At 39.9% G+C, this 19,505-nt stretch overlaps 5 non-coding genes across 5 annotated transcripts; all 5 read left to right on the top strand.

Annotated features, from left to right (window-relative positions):
* Positions 1 to 3,869: 3,869 nt before the first annotated feature.
* TRNAS-UGA (transfer RNA serine (anticodon UGA)) lies at positions 3,870 to 3,951 on the top strand. The gene has a single exon. It is a non-coding gene; the product is annotated as a tRNA-Ser (tRNA).
* A 3,907-nt stretch (positions 3,952 to 7,858) lies between these two features.
* On the top strand, positions 7,859 to 7,940 carry TRNAS-UGA (transfer RNA serine (anticodon UGA)). Its single transcript has one exon. It is a non-coding gene; the product is annotated as a tRNA-Ser (tRNA).
* A 3,907-nt stretch (positions 7,941 to 11,847) lies between these two features.
* TRNAS-UGA (transfer RNA serine (anticodon UGA)) lies at positions 11,848 to 11,929 on the top strand. The gene has a single exon. It is a non-coding gene; the product is annotated as a tRNA-Ser (tRNA).
* A 3,907-nt stretch (positions 11,930 to 15,836) lies between these two features.
* TRNAS-UGA (transfer RNA serine (anticodon UGA)) lies at positions 15,837 to 15,918 on the top strand. Its single transcript has one exon. It is a non-coding gene; the product is annotated as a tRNA-Ser (tRNA).
* A 1,282-nt stretch (positions 15,919 to 17,200) lies between these two features.
* Positions 17,201 to 17,272, top strand: TRNAH-GUG (transfer RNA histidin (anticodon GUG)). The gene has a single exon. It is a non-coding gene; the product is annotated as a tRNA-His (tRNA).
* The last annotated feature ends 2,233 nt before the right edge of the window (positions 17,273 to 19,505 follow it).

Here is a 19,505-nt window from a genome sequence, read left to right as displayed (position 1 = left end):
CCTTTAGTATTTCTTCAATTTCAGTTTTATAAATAGGTGGCTTATTTTTGTGTCACTATTGCCTCTCCACATATTTATTATCGCTACCTCTATCATGTCTTTGCTACATCTCTCTTCCTACTTTAGCACTGGTGTAAACGCTTCAAATTATTATACCATTGCTCTCTCAATCATACCTGGGCATGCACTTGAAACTTACTTTACCAATAAAAGATGCAAAGAGAGAAATAGAACAAAAGTGCTGGCTGGATTTGGCAAACACACTTCATAAAACTGCATTTTCTTTTTTATTCTCCCCCGTGTTACATGCTTAACCTCTCCCTATGTAATTTCTCTTAATCTGCTGTCCCAGGAAGAGAATTTCATCTACAGGCTCTTTCTGTGTTTTTTTCCTTAGTCTTTCTTTCCCTTTTCTTAGCTGTGTAACTGTTCCTTTACGCTCTCTATTTACGCGCCATTAATCTCATTTGAGCTCCTTGCTCCCGCTCCAGTTTTCTCCAACTCTCATACTGCCAGTTCTCTCTTTCTCTGTGGTTGGTGGCTAAAATCCAGAGCTTTCGAAGCCACGTGGTTTCTGCCTCTTGTTGTCAGACTTGAATTGGAAAAGGAACCTTATTAACAAGCCTTTACCACTCACACACGGCGGAAGTTTATACTTTAATTCAGTGAGCTAAGAAAAGCGTGTTGTGGGTCCCCTACAAGCCATGGTGCTTGCTTCATCATGATTTGGAACCAGTCATTAGCCGCAGCTCTGCTAATGAGCCACTGAGGTCAGTTTCAATAATTACTCAAAAACATGACCTTGCAGCCCGCCCTCAACTGTGTATTTATATTACTTTACTGCTGTTCGTGTGATTAGCTGGGAGGAGCTCACGGCGGCATCCTCCCTATAAAAGTGTAGATGGATCACTCCTTAACTCTTTCTTGCTTCACAAACAAATGGCTTGAAAGGTGCAGGGAAGATGCAGGTCTAATAGACAGAATCGAAGGTCTGTGCCAAGTGGGTTTCTCTGCATTGGTGTCCCATCACAGGCCCGCAAGTGTAATGTGTTATCTTTGACTCCTGGCAGTTCACAAGCAGGCGGCCAGGAAACGGTTTCAGCCTATCAACCACTGAGGAGACGCAGCCTCTGTATGAGGAATGAGGAAGGAATGAATACATCCAGCCTATCACAGGAGCAGCCCTGAGTGTTCCAAATTATAAATTCTCCATGTTAGTGTATGGCATTGACCCCATGTAGCTCGCCGTGATCGTATAGTGGTTAGTACTCTGCGTTGTGGCCGCAGCAACCTTGGTTCGAATCCAAATTACGGCATTGTGGTTGGCAATGTTACGGCAGTTGGGTTCTGCTTTTACAGAATTACCAAATGTACCAGAGGTTTAAATATTTAAACCATCTAACAACAAAATATTTAATTTAACATGATTATAAGCTGTAGCTATAATGTATTTACTTACATAAATTATCGTTCTTGAACCTATTGTGGGTGGAGGGGGAGCGGAGCTCACCCCCCAGGTGCAGTTGAGTAACCTGTGTTGTGGCTCTCTACAGGGAAGGCACAAATGTTGCTGTCACCCAGCGCAATCCAGATGTGTATTGGGGCCTGGTTTCAGGTAAATAGAGCAGTAAGTGCAGAGAAATGTTCACTCTCTAAAAGTGGCATTTCTAAAATAGTAAAGTTAAATCCAACCTCACCAGTAAGTAGGATTTTCAATAAATAAATAAAGCTACTCCTCTCCGATATGGAATTACCAAATAAAAAGTATAGGGGAATACCCAATGCTAACCTATGAGAGAGGTAGACCTCACAGTAGTGAAAAATGAAATAGACTGTTTGGTACTTACAGGACATGCAAACCACCAAAGTACATATCTTATCTTTTACTTGCATAGCATCATGCACCTAGGACTACCTAGGGCCTACCTTAGGGGTAAATTATATGTAATAAAAGGGGAGTTTAGGGCTTGGCAAGTAGACTGGGACTCCCCTGGGAGACCCTTGAGTCTATGCCCAGAACCATAACTCTGCCAGTCGAGTACTTACCTAAAAGCCGATAACTCACTTCTCTTCCATAGGCTAACATTGACTGGTTCCACTTGGAATTTCTTCTAAGTGTGGAGTTTTGGAACTTTAAAATATTCATCTAAAATCAGCCGAACAACGAATTCTGATTTACTCACCTGTTATCAGGAGAGACCTCAGTGCTGCATCTTGTAGCTCAGTACTGACCCTGAAAAGTAATTTTAACCGTACTTACCAGTAACTCGAATTTTCTTCCATAGGATATCATTGCTTGCTTTTTGCTGACAAAGTTTCTAAGTGTCGATTTTTGAAACTTACAAATATTCTTTAAAAATCGTACCAATTGTGAAAACGTAATTGCTTACCTGTTTTAGATAGATGTCCCAGTACTGAGCCTAGGAGCCCAGCACTGAATTACCAAAGTAACGAGAATGTACTTTACCCGTAACTTGAATTTTCTTCCATAGGAAACCATTGACTGTTTTTCTGGAAAATTTCTTCTAAGTGTCGATTTTGCAAACTTATAAATATTCCTTAAAAATCGCTTGTATAACTTAAACGCAGTTTCTCAACTGCTTACAGGTGGTACAGTAGTGCTGGATCTAGGATCCAACACTGACATAGAAAAAGTAACCATAACCCCACCTACCTGCTAAGTGAATTTCCTTCCATAGGATAAAATTGGTAATTTGATCAGAAAAAATTTCTAAGTGTCAACTTTTAAAATAGCAAAATATTGCTTGAAAATCACAACAGTTACTAAAACGAATTTACTCACTTGTTTCCAAGAACTGTCCCAGGACTGAATCTAGGATCCAGTCCTGGATTTAGAAAAGTAATCCTGAAAGTAATTAATTGCATATAACTTAAAATTCCCATTGAGCTCAATGTATTATTGTATTTGAAATTGTGTTTCCTATTGCAATAAACTGTAACTATTACCTGCAAAAGTCAATTGCCTATTGCAAAGTTTTTAACTAAAGCATCTTATTCTGAGAAAGTATATTTTGATACCTATTGTTGGTTCTAAAATAAAACAACGATATATTTTTTATACAAACCATTGGCCTAGAGTTCAGTTCTTGAGTGTGTGAGACCATTTGCTGACTGAGTGTGTACAACAAATGCTTTACACTGTCCTCGGATACTGCCTTACTGCTCGAGCAAGCTACCACTTTAGAGAGTAAGGTTATATCAAACTTTAGCCTCTGTCAAACCTCTGGGCACTGAGGACTCTGTGCACACTGTACCTTTTTGGGAACAGTATATACAGAGCCACTTTCTCACAGTAGTGATAAAGTGATTAGAGTCCTAAGGCCAACATAAAGATAGAGCAAAACGTGAGGTGAAAAGCAAAAAGGTCGCTGGTAGGCCACCTTAAGGATGCCATGTCTAACAAAAATTAACTGAGGATTACGTGAGTAAAACATCAGGTTTCTCTACGGCATTTGGTGAGACAAGTGGGCCTTCTTTTATCTTCCATTCAAGCAATCTTTGACGGACCCATTTATTATAGAGCTCTTCAAGGATTAAAGATAAGGTACTTACAAAGGAGTCACAAATACTCAGAGATGGTAGACTTCTGTAATATGGGTCGTAGACTAAAAGCAGCGCAAAAACAGAGTGCAACAGGGTCCAAAAAATTGAGTGCCACATGAGAGTTTGCATGCAAGCGTATCCTTTTACAGATCCAGAGATATACTCATGCAATTTTTGTTTTTAGGACAGAACGTGCATGATGAAAAAAACATTGTTTTTAAAAAGCGCATTGCAGAATATCAGTACTCTGATGTGGGACAACTTGAATACTTTCAAACAAAATATTTGCATGCAGCTTACAGTAAGTTGTTGTGGCCGAGTGGTTAAGGCGATGGACTTGAAATCCATTGGGGTCTCCCCGCGCAGGTTCGAATCCTGCCAACAACAAGAATCTTGTTATTATCGGCTACAATTTCAGAAGTTAACCTTTAGTATTTCTTCAATTTCAGTTTTATAAATAGGTGGCTTATTTTTGTGTCACTATTGCCTCTCCACATATTTATTATCGCTACCTCTATCATGTCTTTGCTACCTCTCTCTTCCTACTTTAGCACTGGTGTAAACGCTTCAAATTATTATACCATTGCTCTCTCAATCATACCTGGGCATGCACTTGAAACTTACTTTACCAATAAAAGATGCAAAGAGAGAAATAGAACAAAAGTGCTGGCTGGATTTGGCAAACACACTTCATAAAACTGCATTTTCTTTTTTATTCTCCCCCGTGTTACATGCTTAACCTCTCCCTATGTAATTTCTCTTAATCTGCTGTCCCAGGAAGAGAATTTCATCTACAGGCTCTTTCTGTGTTTTTTTCCTTAGTCTTTCTTTCCCTTTTCTTAGCTGTGTAACTGTTCCTTTACGCTCTCTATTTACGCGCCATTAATCTCATTTGAGCTCCTTGCTCCCGCTCCTGTTTTCTCCAACTCTCATACTGCCAGTTCTCTCTTTCTCTGTGGTTGGTGGCTAAAATCCAGAGCTTTCGAAGCCACGTGGTTTCTGCCTCTTGTTGTCAGACTTGAATTGGAAAAGGAACCATATTAACAAGCCTTTACCACTCTCACACGGCGGAAGTTTATACTTTAATTCAGTGAGCTAAGAAAAGCGTGTTGTGGGTCCCCTACGAGCCATGGTGCTTGCTTCATCATGATTTGGAACCAGTCATTAGCCGCAGCTCTGCTAATGAGCCACTGAGGTCAGTTTCAATAATTACTCAAAAACATGACCTTGCAGCCCGCCCTCAACTGTGTATTTATATTACTTTACTGCTGTTCGTGTGATTAGCTGGGAGGAGCTCACGGCGGCATCCTCCCTATAAAAGTGTAGATGGATCACTCCTTAACTCTTTCTTGCTTCACATACAAATGGCTTGAAAGGTGCAGGGAAGATGCAGGTCTAATAGACAGAATCGAAGGTCTGTGCCAAGTGGGTTTCTCTGCATTGGTGTCCCATCACAGGCCCGCAAGTGTAATGTGTTATCTTTGACTCCTGGCAGTTCACAAGCAGGCGGCCAGGAAACGGTTTCAGCCTATCAACCACGGAGGAGACGCAGCCTCTGTATGAGGAATGAGGAAGGAATGAATACATCCAGCCTATCACAGGAGCAGCCCTGAGTGTTCCAAATTATAAATTCTCCATGTTAGTGTATGGCATTGACCCCATGTAGCTCGCCGTGATCGTATAGTGGTTAGTACTATGCGTTGTGGCCGCAGCAACCTTGGTTCGAATCCAAATTACGGCATTGTGGTTGGCAATGTTACGGCAGTTGGGTTCTGCTTTTACAGAATTACCAAATGTACCAGAGGTTTAAATATTTAAACCATCTAACAACAAAATATTTAATTTAACATGATTATAAGCTGTAGCTATAATGTATTTACTTACATAAATTATCGTTCTTGAACCTATTGTGGGTGGAGGGGGAGCGGAGCTCACCCCCCAGGTGCAGTTGAGTAACCTGTGTTGTGGCTCTCTACAGGGAAGGCACAAATGTTGCTGTCACCCAGCGCAATCCAGATGTGTATTGGGGCCTGGTTTCAGGTAAATAGAGCAGTAAGTGCAGAGAAATGTTCACTCTCTAAAAGTGGCATTTCTAAAATAGTAAAGTTAAATCCAACCTCACCAGTAAGTAGGATTTTCAATAAATAAATAAAGCTACTCCTCTCCGATATGGAATTACCAAATAAAAAGTATAGGGGAATACCCAATGCTAACCTATGAGAGAGGTAGACCTCACAGTAGTGAATAATGAAATAGACTGTTTGGTACTTACAGGACATGCAAACCACCAAAGTACATATCTTATCTTTTACTTGCATAGCATCATGCACCTAGGACTACCTAGGGCCTACCTTAGGGGTAAATTATATGTAATAAAAGGGGAGTTTAGGGCTTGGCAAGTAGACTGGGACTCCCCTGGGAGACCCTTGAGTCTATGCCCAGAACCATAACTCTGCCAGTCGAGTACTTACCTAAAAGCCGATAACTCACTTCTCTTCCATAGGCTAACATTGACTGGTTCCACTTGGAATTTCTTCTAAGTGTGGAGTTTTGGAACTTTAAAATATTCATCTAAAATCAGCCGAACAACGAATTCTGATTTACTCACCTGTTATCAGGAGAGACCTCAGTGCTGCATCTTGTAGCTCAGTACTGACCCTGAAAAGTAATTTTAACCGTACTTACCAGTAACTCGAATTTTCTTCCATAGGATATCATTGCTTGCTTTTTGCTGACAAAGTTTCTAAGTGTCGATTTTTGAAACTTACAAATATTCTTTAAAAATCGTACCAATTGTGAAAACGTAATTGCTTACCTGTTTTAGATAGATGTCCCAGTACTGAGCCTAGGAGCCCAGCACTGAATTACCAAAGTAACGAGAATGTACTTTACCCGTAACTTGAATTTTCTTCCATAGGAAACCATTGACTGTTTTTCTGTAAAATTTCTTCTAAGTGTCGATTTTGCAAACTTATAAATATTCCTTAAAAATCGCTTGTATAACTTAAACGCAGTTTCTCAACTGCTTACAGGTGGTACAGTAGTGCTGGATCTAGGATCCAACACTGACATAGAAAAAGTAACCATAACCCCACCTACCTGCTAAGTGAATTTCCTTCCATAGGATAACATTGGTAATTTGATCAGAAAAAATTTCTAAGTGTCAACTTTTAAAATAGCAAAATATTGCTTGAAAATCACAACAGTTACTAAAACGAATTTACTCACTTGTTTCCAAGAACTGTCCCAGGACTGAATCTAGGATCCAGTCCTGGATTTAGAAAAGTAATCCTGAAAGTAATTAATTGCATATAACTTAAAATTCCCATTGAGCTCAATGTATTATTGTATTTGAAATTGTGTTTCCTATTGCAATAAACTGTAACTATTACCTGCAAAATTCAATTGCCTATTGCAAAGTTTTTAACTAAAGCATCTTATTCTGAGAAAGTATATTTTGATACCTATTGTTGGTTCTAAAATAAAACAACTATATATTTTTTATACAAACCATTGGCCTAGAGTTCAGTTCTTGAGTGTGTGAGACCATTTGCTGACTGAGTGTGTACAACAAATGCTTTACACTGTCCTCGGATACTGCCTTACTGCTCGAGCAAGCTACCACTTTAGAGAGTAAGGTTATATCAAACTTTAGCCTCTGTCAAACCTCTGGGCACTGAGGACTCTGTGCACACTGTACCTTTTTGGGAACAGTATATACAGAGCCACTTTCTCACAGTAGTGATAAAGTGATTAGAGTCCTAAGGCCAACATAAAGATAGAGCAAAACGTGAGGTGAAAAGCAAAAAGGTCGCTGGTAGGCCACCTTAAGGATGCCATGTCTAACAAAAATTAACTGAGGATTACGTGAGTAAAACATCAGGTTTCTCTACGGCATTTGGTGAGACAAGTGGGCCTTCTTTTATCTTCCATTCAAGCAATCTTTGACGGACCCATTTATTATAGAGCTCTTCAAGGATTAAAGATAAGGTACTTACAAAGGAGTCACAAATACTCAGAGATGGTAGACTTCTGTAATATGGGTCGTAGACTAAAAGCAGCGCAAAAACAGAGTGCAACAGGGTCCAAAAAATTGAGTGCCACATGAGAGTTTGCATGCAAGCGTATCCTTTTACAGATCCAGAGATATACTCATGCAATTTTTGTTTTTAGGACAGAACGTGCATGATGAAAAAAACATTGTTTTTAAAAAGCGCATTGCAGAATATCAGTACTCTGATGTGGGACAACTTGAATACTTTCAAACAAAATATTTGCATGCAGCTTACAGTAAGTTGTTGTGGCCGAGTGGTTAAGGCGATGGACTTGAAATCCATTGGGGTCTCCCCGCGCAGGTTCGAATCCTGCCAACAACGAGAATCTTGTTATTATCGGCTACAATTTCAGAAGTTAACCTTTAGTATTTCTTCAATTTCAGTTTTATAAATAGGTGGCTTATTTTTGTGTCACTATTGCCTCTCCACATATTTATTATCGCTACCTCTATCATGTCTTTGCTACATCTCTCTTCCTACTTTAGCACTGGTGTAAACGCTTCAAATTATTATACCATTGCTCTCTCAATCATACCTGGGCATGCACTTGAAACTTACTTTACCAATAAAAGATGCAAAGAGAGAAATAGAACAAAAGTGCTGGCTGGATTTGGCAAACACACTTCATAAAACTGCATTTTCTTTTTTATTCTCCCCCGTGTTACATGCTTAACCTCTCCCTATGTAATTTCTCTTAATCTGCTGTCCCAGGAAGAGAATTTCATCTACAGGCTCTTTCTGTGTTTTTTTCCTTAGTCTTTCTTTCCCTTTTCTTAGCTGTGTAACTGTTCCTTTACGCTCTCTATTTACGCGCCATTAATCTCATTTGAGCTCCTTGCTCCCGCTCCTGTTTTCTCCAACTCTCATACTGCCAGTTCTCTCTTTCTCTGTGGTTGGTGGCTAAAATCCAGAGCTTTCGAAGCCACGTGGTTTCTGCCTCTTGTTGTCAGACTTGAATTGGAAAAGGAACCATATTAACAAGCCTTTACCACTCACACACGGCGGAAGTTTATACTTTAATTCAGTGAGCTAAGAAAAGCGTGTTGTGGGTCCCCTACGAGCCATGGTGCTTGCTTCATCATGATTTGGAACCAGTCATTAGCCGCAGCTCTGCTAATGAGCCACTGAGGTCAGTTTCAATAATTACTCAAAAACATGACCTTGCAGCCCGCCCTCAACTGTGTATTTCTATTACTTTACTGCTGTTCGTGTGATTAGCTGGGAGGAGCTCACGGCGGCATCCTCCCTATAAAAGTGTGGATGGATCACTCCTTAACTCTTTCTTGCTTCACATACAAATGGCTTGAAAGGTGCAGGGAAGATGCAGGTCTAATAGACAGACTAGAAGGTCTGTGCCAAGTGGGTTTCTCTGCATTGTTGTCCCATCACAGGCCCGCAAGTGTAATGTGTTATCTTTGACTCCTGGCAGTTCACAAGCAGGCGGCCAGGAAACGGTTTCAGCCTATCAACCACTGAGGAGACGCAGCCTCTGTATGAGGAATGAGGAAGCAATGAATACATCCAGCCTATCACAGGAGCAGCCCTGAGTGTTCCAAATTATAAATTCTCCATGTTAGTGTATGGCATTGACCCCATGTAGCTCGCCGTGATTGTGTAGTGGTTAGTACTCTGCGTTGTGGCCGCAGCAACCTTGGTTCGAATCCAAATTACGGCATTGTGGTTGGCAATGTTACGGCAGTTGGGTTCTGCTTTTACAGAATTACCAAATGTACCAGAGGTTTAAATATTTAAACCATCTAACAACAAAATATTTAATTTAACATGATTATAAGCTGTAGCTATAATGTATTTACTTACATAAATTATCGTTCTTGAACCTATTGTGGGTGGAGGGGGAGCGGAGCTCACCCCCCAGGTGCAGTTGAGTAACCTGTGATGTGGCTCTCTACAGGGAAGGCACAAATGTTGCTGTCACCCAGCCCAATCCAGACGTGTATTGGGGCCTGGTTTCAGGTAAATAGAGCAGTAAGTGCAGAGAAATGTTCACTCTCTAAAAGTGGCATTTCTAAAATAGTAAAGTTAAATCCAACCTCACCAGTAAGTAGGATTTTCAATAAATAAATAAAGCTACTCCTCTCCGATATGGAATTACCAAATAAAAAGTATAGGGGAATACCCAATGCTAACCTATGAGAGAGGTAGACCTCACAGTAGTGAAAAATGAAATAGACTGTTTGGTACTTACAGGACATGCAAACCACCAAAGTACATATCTTATCTTTTACTTGCATAGCATCATGCACCTAGGACTACCTAGGGCCTACCTTAGGGGTAAATTATATGTAATAAAAGGGGAGTTTAGGGCTTGGCAAGTAGACTGGGACTCCCCTGGGAGACCCTTGAGTCTATGCCCAGAACCATAACTCTGCCAGTCGAGTACTTACCTAAAAGCCGATAACTCACTTCTCTTCCATAGGCTAACATTGACTGGTTCCACTTGGAATTTCTTCTAAGTGTGGAGTTTTGGAACTTTAAAATATTCATCTAAAATCAGCCGAACAACGAATTCTGATTTACTCACCTGTTATCAGGAGAGACCTCAGTGCTGCATCTTGTAGCTCAGTACTGACCCTGAAAAGTAATTTTAACCGTACTTACCAGTAACTCGAATTTTCTTCCATAGGATATCATTGCTTGCTTTTTGCTGACAAAGTTTCTAAGTGTCGATTTTTGAAACTTACAAATATTCTTTAAAAATCGTACCAATTGTGAGAACGTAATTGCTTACCTGTTTTAGATAGATGTCCCAGTACTGAGCCTAGGAGCCCAGCACTGAATTACCAAAGTAACGAGAATGTACTTTACCCGTAACTTGAATTTTCTTCCATAGGAAACCATTGACTGTTTTTCTGTAAAATTTCTTCTAAGTGTCGATTTTGCAAACTTATAAATATTCCTTAAAAATCGCTTGTATAACTTAAACGCAGTTTCTCAACTGCTTACAGGTGGTACAGTAGTGCTGGATCTAGGATCCAACACTGACATAGAAAAAGTAACCATGACCCCACCTACCTGCTAAGTGAATTTCCTTCCATAGGATAACATTGGTAATTTGATCAGAAAATATTTCTAAGTGTCAACTTTTAAAATAGCAAAATATTGCTTGAAAATCACAACAGTTACTAAAACGAATTTACTCACTTGTTTCCAAGAACTGTCCCAGGACTGAATCTAGGATCCAGTCCTGGATTTAGAAAAGTAATCCTGAAAGTAATTAATTGCATATAACTTAAAATTCCCATTGAGCTCAATGTATTATTGTATTTGAAATTGTGTTTCCTATTGCAATAAACTGTAACTATTACCTGCAAAATTCAATTGCCTATTGCAAAGTTTTTAACTAAAGCATCTTATTCTGAGAAAGTATATTTTGATACCTATTGTTGGTTCTAAAATAAAACAACGATATATTTTTTATACAAACCATTGGCCTAGAGTTCAGTTCTTGAGTGTGTGAGACCATTTGCTGACTGAGTGTGTACAACAAATGCTTTACACTGTCCTCGGATACTGCCTTACTGCTCGAGCAAGCTACCACTTTAGAGAGTAAGGTTATATCAAACTTTAGCCTCTGTCAAACCTCTGGGCACTGAGGACTCTGTGCACACTGTACCTTTTTGGGAACAGTATATACAGAGCCACTTTCTCACAGTAGTGATAAAGTGATTAGAGTCCTAAGGCCAACATAAAGATAGAGCAAAACGTGAGGTGAAAAGCAAAAAGGTCGCTGGTAGGCCACCTTAAGGATGCCATGTCTAACAAAAATTAACTGAGGATTACGTGAGTAAAACATCAGGTTTCTCTACGGCATTTGGTGAGACAAGTGGGCCTTCTTTTATCTTCCATTCAAGCAATCTTTGACGGACCCATTTATTATAGAGCTCTTCAAGGATTAAAGATAAGGTACTTACAAAGGAGTCACAAATACTCAGAGATGGTAGACTTCTGTAATATGGGTCTTAGACTAAAAGCAGCGCAAAAACAGAGTGCAACAGGGTCCAAAAAATTGAGTGCCACATGAGAGTTTGCATGCAAGCGTATCCTTTTACAGATCCAGAGATATACTCATGCAATTTTTGTTTTTAGGACAGAACGTGCATGATGAAAAAAACATTGTTTTTAAAAAGCGCATTGCAGAATATCAGTACTCTGATGTGGGACAACTTGAATACTTTCAAACAAAATATTTGCATGCAGCTTACAGTAAGTTGTTGTGGCCGAGTGGTTAAGGCGATGGACTTGAAATCCATTGGGGTCTCCCCGCGCAGGTTCGAATCCTGCCAACAACGAGAATCTTGTTATTATTGGCTACAATTTCAGAAGTTAACCTTTAGTATTTCTTCAATTTCAGTTTTATAAATAGGTGGCTTATTTTTGTGTCACTATTGCCTCTCCACATATTTATTATCGCTACCTCTTTCATGTCTTTGCTACATCTCTCTTCCTACTTTAGCACTGGTGTAAACGCTTCAAATTATTATACCATTGCTCTCTCAATCATACCTGGGCATGCACTTGAAACTTACTTTACCAATAAAAGATGCAAAGAGAGAAATAGAACAAAAGTGCTGGCTGGATTTGGCAAACACACTTCATAAAACTGCATTTTCTTTTTTATTCTCCCCCGTGTTACATGCTTAACCTCTCCCTATGTAATTTCTCTTAATCTGCTGTCCCAGGAAGAGAATTTCATCTACAGGCTCTTTCTGTGTTTTTTTCCTTAGTCTTTCTTTCCCTTTTCTTAGCTGTGTAACTGTTCCTTTACGCTCTCTATTTACGCGCCATTAATCTCATTTGAGCTCCTTGCTCCCGCTCCTGTTTTCTCCAACTCTCATACTGCCAGTTCTCTCTTTCTCTGTGGTTGGTGGCTAAAATCCAGAGCTTTCGAAGCCACGTGGTTTCTGCCTCTTGTTGTCAGACTTGAATTGGAAAAGGAACCATATTAACAAGCCTTTACCACTCACACACGGCGGAAGTTTATACTTTAATTCAGTGAGCTAAGAAAAGCGTGTTGTGGGTCCCCTACGAGCCATGGTGCTTGCTTCATCATGATTTGGAACCAGTCATTAGCCGCAGCTCTGCTAATGAGCCACTGAGGTCAGTTTCAATAATTACTCAAAAACATGACCTTGCAGCCCGCCCTCAACTGTGTATTTCTATTACTTTACTGCTGTTCGTGTGATTAGCTGGGAGGAGCTCACGGCGGCATCCTCCCTATAAAAGTGTGGATGGATCACTCCTTAACTCTTTCTTGCTTCACATACAAATGGCTTGAAAGGTGCAGGGAAGATCCAGGTCTAATAGACAGACTAGAAGGTCTGTGCCAAGTGGGTTTCTCTGCATTGGTGTCCCATCACAGGCCCGCAAGTGTAATGTGTTATCTTTGACTCCTGGCAGTTCACAAGCAGGCGGCCAGGAAACGGTTTCAGCCTATCAACCACTGAGGAGATGCAGCCTCTGTATGAGGAATGAGGAAGCAATGAATACATCCAGCCTATCACAGGAGCAGCCCTGAGTGTTCCAAATTATAAATTCTCCATGTTAGTGTATGGCATTGACCCCATGTAGCTCGCCGTGATTGTGTAGTGGTTAGTACTCTGCGTTGTGGCCGCAGCAACCTTGGTTCGAATCCAAATTACGGCATTGTGGTTGGCAATGTTACGGCAGTTGGGTTCTGCTTTTACAGAATTACCAAATGTACCAGAGGTTTAAATATTTAAACCATCTAACAACAAAATATTTAATTTAACATGATTATAAGCTGTAGCTATAATGTATTTACTTACATAAATTATCGTTCTTGAACCTATTGTGGGTGGAGGGGGAGCGGAGCTCACCCCCCAGGTGCAGTTGAGTAACCTGTGTTGTGGCTCTCTACAGGGAAGGCACAAATGTTGCTGTCACCCAGCCCAATCCAGACGTGTATTGGGGCCTGGTTTCAGGTAAATAGAGCAGTAAGTGCAGAGAAATGTTCACTCTCTAAAAGTGGCATTTCTAAAATAGGAAAGTTAAATCCAACCTCACCAGTAAGTAGGATTTTCAATAAATAAATAAAGCTACTCCTCTCCGATATGGAATTACCAAATAAAAAGTATAGGGGAATACCCAATGCTAACCTATGAGAGAGGAAGACCTCACAGTAGTGAAAAATGAAATAGACTGTTTGGTACTTACAGGACATGCAAACCACCAAAGTACATATCTTATCTTTTACTTGCATAGCATCATGCACCTAGGACTACCTAGGGCCTACCTTAGGGGTAAATTATATGTAATAAAAGGGGAGTTTAGGGCTTGGCAAGTAGACTGGGACTCCCCTGGGAGACCCTTGAGTCTATGCCCAGAACCATAACTCTGCCAGTCGAGTACTTACCTAAAAGCCGATAACTCACTTCTCTTCCATAGGCTAACATTGACTGGTTCCACTTGGAATTTCTTCTAAGTGTGGAGTTTTGGAACTTTAAAATATTCATCTAAAATCAGCCGAACAACGAATTCTGATTTACTCACCTGTTATCAGGAGAGACCTCAGTGCTGCATCTTGTAGCTCAGTACTGACCCTGAAAAGTAATTTTAACCGTACTTACCAGTAACTCAAATTTTCTTCCATAGGATATCATTGCTTGCTTTTTGCTGACAAAATTTCTAAGTTTCGATTTTTGAAACTTACAAATATTCTTTAAAAATCGTACCAATTGTGAAAACGTAATTGCTTACCTGTTTTAGATAGATGTCCCAGTACTGAGCCTAGGAGCCCAGCACTGAATTACCAAAGTAACGAGAATGTACTTTACCCGTAACTTGAATTTTCTTCCATAGGAAACCATTGACTGTTTTTCTGTAAAATTTCTTCTAAGTGTCGATTTTGCAAACTTATAAATATTCCTTAAAAATCGCTTGTATAACTTAAACGCAGTTTCTCAACTGCTTACAGGTGGTACAGTAGTGCTGGATCTAGGATCCAACACTGACATAGAAAAAGTAACCATAACCCCACCTACCTGCTAAGTGAATTTCCTTCCATAGGATAACATTGGTAATTTGATCAGAAAAAATTTCTAAGTGTCAACTTTTAAAATAGCAAAATATTGCTTGAAAATCACAACAGTTACTAAAACGAATTTACTCACTTGTTTCCAAGAACTGTCCCAGGACTGAATCTAGGATCCAGTCCTGGATTTAGAAAAGTAATACTGAAAGTAATTAATTGCATATAACTTAAAATTCCCATTGAGCTCAATGTATTATTGTATTTGAAATTGTGTTTCCTATTGCAATAAACTGTAACTATTACCTGCAAAAGTCAATTGCCTATTGCAAAGTTTTTAACTAAAGCATCTTATTCTGAGAAAGTATATTTTGATACCTATTGTTGGTTCTAAAATAAAACAACGATATATTTTTTATACAAACCATTGGCCTAGAGTTCAGTTCTTGAGTGTGTGAGACCATTTGCTGACTGAGTGTGTACAACAAATGCTTTACACTGTCCTCGGATACTGCCTTACTGCTCGAGCAAGCTACCACTTTAGAGAGTAAGGTTATATCAAACTTTAGCCTCTGTCAAACCTCTGGGCACTGAGGACTCTGTGCACACTGTACCTTTTTGGGAACAGTATATACAGAGCCACTTTCTCACAGTAGTGATAAAGTGATTAGAGTCCTAAGGCCAACATAAAGATAGAGCAAAACGTGAGGTGAAAAGCAAAAAGGTCGCTGGTAGGCCACCTTAAGGATGCCATGTCTAACAAAAATTAACTGAGGATTACGTGAGTAAAACATCAGGTTTCTCTACGGCATTTGGTGAGACAAGTGGGCCTTCTTTTATCTTCCATTCAAGCAATCTTTGACGGACCCATTTATTATAGAGCTCTTCAAGGATTAAAGATAAGGTACTTACAAAGGAGTCACAAACACTCAGAGATGGTAGACTTCTGTAATATGGGTCGTAGACTAAAAGCAGCGCAAAAACAGAGTGCAACAGGGTCCAAAAAATTGAGTGCCACATGAGAGTTTGCATGCAAGCGTATCCTTTTACAGATCCAGAGATATACTCATGCAATTTTTGTTTTTAGGACAGAACGTGCATGATGAAAAAAACATTGTTTTTAAAAAGCGCATTGCAGAATATCAGTACTTTGATGTGGGACAACTTGAATACTTTCAAACAAAATATTTGCATGCAGCTTACAGTAAGTTTTTGTGGCCGAGTGGTTAAGGCGATGGACTTGAAATCCATTAGGGTCGCTCCGCGCAGGTTCGAATCCTGCCAACAACGAGAATCTTGTTATTATCGGCTACAATTTCAGAAGTTAACCTTTAGTATTTCTTCAATTTCAGTTTTATAAATAGGTGGCTTATTTTTGTGTCACTATTGCCTCTCCACATATTTATTATCGCTACCTCTTTCATGTCTTTGCTACATCTCTCTTCCTACTTTAGCACTGGTGTAAACGCTTCAAATTATTATACCATTGCTCTCTCAATCATACCTGGGCATGCACTTGAAACTTACTTTACCAATAAAAGATGCAAAGAGAGAAATAGAACAAAAGTGCTGGCTGGATTTGGCAAACACACTTCATAAAACTGCATTTTCTTTTTTATTCTCCCCCGTGTTACATGCTTAACCTCTCCCTATGTAATTTCTCTTAATCTGCTGTCCCAGGAAGAGAATTTCATCTACAGGCTCTTTCTGTGTTTTTTTCCTTAGTCTTTCTTTCCCTTTTCTTAGCTGTGTAACTGTTCCTTTACGCTCTCTATTTACGCGCCATTAATCTCATTTGAGCTCCTTGCTCCCGCTCCTGTTTTCTCCAACTCTCATACTGCCAGTTCTCTCTTTCTCTGTGGTTGGTGGCTAAAATCCAGAGCTTTCGAAGCCACGTGGTTTCTGCCTCTTGTTGTCAGACTTGAATTGGAAAAGGAACCATATTAACAAGCCTTTACCACTCACACACAGCGGAAGTTTATACTTTAATTCAGTGAGCTAAGAAAAGCGTGTTGTGGGTCCCCTATGAGCCATGGTGCTTGCTTCATCATGATTTGGAACCAGTCATTAGCCGCAGCTCTGCTAATGAGCCACTGAGGTCAGTTTCAATAATTACTCAAAAACATGACCTTGCAGCCCGCCCTCAACTGTGTATTTCTATTACTTTACTGCTGTTCGTGTGATTAGCTGGGAGGAGCTCACGGCGGCATCCTCCCTATAAAAGTGTGGATGGATCACTCCTTAACTCTTTCTTGCTTCACATACAAATGGCTTGAAAGGTGCAGGGAAGATGCAGGTCTAATAGACAGACTAGAAGGTCTGTGCCAAGTGGGTTTCTCTGCATTGGTGTCCCATCACAGGCCCGCAAGTGTAATGTGTTATCTTTGACTCCTGGCAGTTCACAAGCAGGCGGCCAGGAAACGGTTTCAGCCTATCAACCACTGAGGAGACGCAGCCTCTGTATGAGGAATGAGGAAGCAATGAATACATCCAGCCTATCACAGGAGCAGCCCTGAGTGTTCCAAATTATAAATTCTCCATGTTAGTGTATGGCATTGACCCCATGTAGCTCGCCGTGATCGTATAGTGGTTAGTACTCTGCGTTGTGGCCGCAGCAACCTTGGTTCGAATCCAAGTCACGGCATTGTGGTTGGCAATGTTACGGCAGTTGGGTTCTGCTTTTACAGAATTACCAAATGTACCAGAGGTTTAAATATTTAAACCATCTAACAACAAAATATTTAATTTAACATGATTATAAGCTGTAGCTATAATGTATTTACTTACATAAATTATCGTTCTTGAACCTATTGTGGGTGGAGGGGCAGCGGAGCTCACCCCCCAGGTGCAGTTGAGTAACCTGTGTTGTGGCTCTCTACAGGGAAGGCACAAATGTTGCTGTCACCCAGCCCAATCCAGACGTGTATTGGGGCCTGGTTTCAGGTAAATAGAGCAGTAAGTGCAGAGAAATGTTCACTCTCTAAAAGTGGCATTTCTAAAATAGTAAAGTTAAATCCAACCTCACCAGTAAGTAGGATTTTCAATAAATAAATAAAGCTACTCCTCTCCGATATGGAATTACCAAATAAAAAGTATAGGGGAATACCCAATGGGAACCTATGAGAGAGGTAGACCTCACAGTAGTGAAAAATGAAATAGACTGTTTGGTACTTACAGGACATGCAAACCACCAAAGTACATATCTTATCTTTTACTTGCATAGCATCATGCACCTAGGACTACCTAGGGCCTACCTTAGGGGTAAATTATATGTAATAAAAGGGGAGTTTAGGGCTTGGCAAGTAGACTGGGACTCCCCTGGGAGACCCTTGAGTCTATGCCCAGAACCATAACTCTGCCAGTCGAGTACTTACCTAAAAGCCGATAACTCACTTCTCTTCCATAGGCTAACATTGACTGGTTCCACTTGGAATTTCTTCTAAGTGTGGAGTTTCGGAACTTTAAAATATTCATCTAAAATCAGCCGAACAACGAATTCTGATTTACTCACCTGTTATCAGGAGAGACCTCAGTGCTGCATCTTGTAGCTCAGTACTGACCCTGAAAAGTAATTTTAACCGTACTTACCAGTAACTCGAATTTTCTTCCATAGGATATCATTGCTTGCTTTTTGCTGACAAAGTTTCTAAGTGTCGATTTTTGAAACTTACAAATATTCTTTAAAAATCGTACCAATTGTGAAAACGTAATTGCTTACCTGTTTTAGATAGATGTCCCAGTACTGAGCCTAGGAGCCCAGCACTGAATTACCAAAGTAACGAGAATGTACTTTACCCGTAACTTGAATTTTCTTCCATAGGAAACCATTGACTGTTTTTCTGTAAAATTTCTTCTAAGTGTCGATTTTGCAAACTTATAAATATTCCTTAAAAATCGCTTGTATAACTTAAACGCAGTTTCTCAACTGCTTACAGGTGGTACAGTAGTGCTGGATCTAGGATCCAACACTGACATAGAAAAAGTAACCATAACCCCACCTACCTGCTAAGTCAATTTCCTTCCATAGGATAACATTGGTAATTTGATCAGAAAAAATTTCTAAGTGTCAACTTTTAAAATAGCAAAATATTGCTTGAAAATCACAACAGTTACTAAAACGAATTTACTCACTTGTTTCCAAGAACTGTCCCAGGACTGAATCTAGGATCCAGTCCTGGATTTAGAAAAGTAATCCTGAAAGTAATTAATTGCATATAACTTAAAATTCCCATTGAGCTCAATGTATTATTGTATTTGAAATTGTGTTTCCTATTGCAATAAACTGTAACTATTACCTGCAAAAGTCAATTGCCTATTGCAAAGTTTTTAACTAAAGCATCTTATTCTGAGAAAGTATATTTTGATACCTATTGTTGGTTCTAAAATAAAACAACTATATATTTTTTATACAAACCATTGGCCTAGAGTTCAGTTCTTGAGTGTGTGAGACCATTTGCTGACTGAGTGTGTACAACAAATGCTTTACACTGTCCTCGGATACTGCCTTACTGCTCGAGCAAGCTACCACTTTAGAGAGTAAGGTTATATCAAACTTTAGCCTCTGTCAAACCTCTGGGCACTGAGGACTCTGTGCACACTGTACCTTTTTGGGAACAGTATATACAGAGCCACTTTCTCACAGTAGTGATAAAGTGATTAGAGTCCTAAGGGCAACATAAAGATCGAGCAAAACGTGAGGTGAAAAGCAAAAAGGTCGCTGGTAGGCCACCTTAAGGATGCCATGTCTAACAAAAATTAACTGAGGATTACGTGAGTAAAACATCAGGTTTCTCTACGGCATTTGGTGAGACAAGTGGGCCTTCTTTTATCTTCCATTCAAGCAATCTTTGACGGACCCATTTATTATAGAGCTCTCA

Source organism: Triturus cristatus, chromosome 12, assembly GCF_964204655.1.
Source record: "Triturus cristatus chromosome 12, aTriCri1.1, whole genome shotgun sequence".
NCBI lineage: Eukaryota > Metazoa > Chordata > Amphibia > Caudata > Salamandridae > Triturus > Triturus cristatus.
The sequence above is the reverse complement of the archived record's forward strand: the minus strand, read 5'-3'. Positions and strand labels throughout refer to the sequence as shown.